The sequence below is a fragment of the Meleagris gallopavo genome, chromosome Z (assembly GCF_000146605.3).
Source record: "Meleagris gallopavo isolate NT-WF06-2002-E0010 breed Aviagen turkey brand Nicholas breeding stock chromosome Z, Turkey_5.1, whole genome shotgun sequence".
In the NCBI taxonomy this organism is placed as follows: Eukaryota; Metazoa; Chordata; class Aves; order Galliformes; family Phasianidae; genus Meleagris; species Meleagris gallopavo.
The window spans coordinates 44,262,212-44,265,273 of record NC_015041.2 but is presented as its reverse complement, the minus strand read 5'-3'; positions in this window follow the sequence as shown (position 1 = coordinate 44,265,273).

Sequence of the window (3,062 nt, the reverse complement as noted above, 5' to 3'; positions counted from 1 at the left end):
GTATATATACTTATATATACATATATAAGTGTGTGTGTGTGTGTGTGTGTGTGTATATGCATCCTAGCATAGACTTTGACTTGACTGAGGTGTTGGATCTTTATTAGTAGGGAGTGCTGTTGTAAAGGTGCATTTGTAAGGCTTATGGAGTTTGAATGAGTTTGTCATTGTGAGAATAGATATAGATGCTTTGTCACTAACTTTCCCTGATCCTGAAAGAAACTGTTGTGCCTCTTTATTGATAGTGACTAATGATAGTCTTCGAAATGTATGCTGATGACTGTAGACAATAAATAGGGAATAATGTCTGAATGCCCTGATGTGCTATTCATTTTGTGCTGCAACTTGTGGAGGAAAAAAAGAAAGAGAGTCCATGCTATAAAGAATGTAACAAAGTGGCACTGGGAGCACTGCAGTGCTTGGGCAAAATAGAATTGAAGGGTCTGCAAGAAGCGAGACCACACTGCTCCTGTTAGCCTAAAAGATGGCAAAGTGATAGTACGAATGGGAGAGAAAGCCTCTGAAGAGAACTACTGGTTCTCAGTTGCTTCATAACCTTATCTGCAAAGGCTTAGCAATATACATTTATTAGAGAAACAAGCTCTTAACGTTACTATGGAGAAAATGCAGAAGAGGCTCCTCTGTACCAGAAACTTGTCTAAGTTTAGATTGTACCAGAGCATGTAATTGGTCAGTAATTCCCCATCCTCAATGTCTAAAATAAACCCTAAAATGGGGAAATTTGAAGAATGCTTTGAAATTCTTCTGTCTGAAGTGCATGGGGTACATTTAAGGAAAATAACATCAATGAGGGTATATATAACTTGTGACCTTCCCTAACTGCTTCTGTTTTGAGAGCTGTGATGGGAGAAAGAGTATGGGTAAAATTATTTCATTTGTGTCTGAAACTGTGGATTATTTAGCTCTCACCAAATTATTCTTTTGTCTTTAGTTTTTTCAGTAATCTGATTTCGTTTTGGAACTGGTATTTAACAGATTGTGTATGTGGAAGTTAAGTTTCCTGAGTATTAGACAGGGCATTTTAATTTCTGGAGAAACTCCAGAAATTAAGCCAGGTAGTGGCTAAGTTGGTATTTCTTTTTTGTTTGTTTATGTTTTGTATTACTTTTTTTTTTTTTTAATGATGAGATATGAGATAATGTTTAAAATGAGTAGTTCTAATTGTTTGTGTCTGGCTTAAAGATGCTTTCTCAGTGTTAATGAGTCATTTTTGCAGCAATCTTGAATGACGAGAACTCCTTATTTTCTCCATTCTGTAGACTGGTAGCTGAGGCCCAGGGATAGAAACATCTTTCTCTTTTCTTTAATGAATTAACTGATACCTGCTGGTTTTTATTTATTCATTTATTCATGATAGTTACTGCCATAGAGCTTGTTTGGATGTCTGCCCCTAAGTTAATGGGGAGTTTGAACGACAAAACTAGTTTGAGTAATTTTTGTGGGAACAATAGATTTTCCAGGAAGTGGTGGAAATAAAACAAGGATAAATATTGAGCTTCCTAAAGCAGCCTTCATTGATCTTCTCTTGCTCTGCTTTAATTTCCTGCCTTGATTTTCTACACTTTCTATTTCCAAAATATGAGAGGAAGTATGTAATATTTTTTTCAAAAAAGCCTCTCATTTAATTCCCAGAACAAGGAAAATATGTAACAAAGATTCCACCAAAACAGCAACACCTGACTGTGTAGTAGGTGCTCTATTGTCACTGAATATGATGAATTAAAGTGGCATGAAGTATGGCATTTTCTAATCTGAATGTTTTAATCTACAGTATTCATAACTTATTAGAGGTTTCTTGTGTCTTTTGTTTAAGGTTCTTGTATGTGAAACTCAACAGGTTCAGCTTATTCTTTCTTTAGGGTAGTATATAATTAAAATCTCTTTGTATTTTCAGATAGAGTTGGAATGTTAAGATCTATCATAGAGATTTCTGCTGGTGCAACTAATGGCACAGGTGGAGATAATCATCATATGGACCAACATCTGAAAAAACACAAAAAAAGTTTTGTCACTGTGTGCTCCCTGTAAAAAAAATGAAATATTTTAACTCAGTTTTCAGAAAGCAGTTTGGTGTAGCCATGAGGTAACTTCATTTTCTATCTGCCTCCTTGACAAATTTCCCCATCTGCTTATGGGGGAATGAATCTGCTTGTTTTCAGTCTTGATTTCACCTACATGTTTCATGTTTGTTATACTCCTTTTCACTTTCTCTCTATTTTTCAACTTACTCCAGCTTCTTTGCACAGTTCTCACAGTTCTTAGAGACAGATAACAGCACTGAAGAGTTAAGTGTGCTTTTGCAAATTGCTACTCCCTGCTAGCTGATCTTGTTACAATTGCTTGTTCTCAGTACCCTTCCCAGATAGTTTGGCTGTTTTGTTTCAGACTGGTACATGCACAGTTTGTCTAGTCTAAGATGTCTGTCACTTCTTCGGCAGTGGTTAATAGCGTACTTCATGATGTAAAAGAATGTAAGAACCCAGACCTGCTTCCAGTCCTTTGCAGCATATCTTTTTTGTGGATTTGATATTCAATAATATTTGATTAATTTTTCAAAAAGAGTTGTGTAATTTTTATTATTCATTCTAGCTCCCTCATTATTCTCCAGCAAGAAAATCTGCAGCTTACCTCCATGTTGTGGAGAATTTATTCTGTTCTATTTTTGCTTTGGACACACCACCTACTACTATCTTTAGATTTTTTCTTTAGATTGGAAGAAAAATAACAATCATTTCTCATTTATGTTTTTCATGTGATGCACAGCACAACTGTCATTTTTTCTGTTTTTTACATAAGAAATATCTGAACTTCACTGTCACCATGCTATTTATGCTCTCTTAAACGTCATTTATGTTTCTGTACTGTCTTAGCAGTGCCAGTTTCCTTGTTCTATCAGTCTGGTCCCTTTTGCTGTCTTTCTACAATTCTTGGTCTGTGTAGGGAATGTAATAGGGAACTGGGAGAGAATATACCTAAAGTACAGTTTATGGTTACCTTTACAGTAACCATAATGACTATAAGAAAGAAGTGAGGGGAAAAAA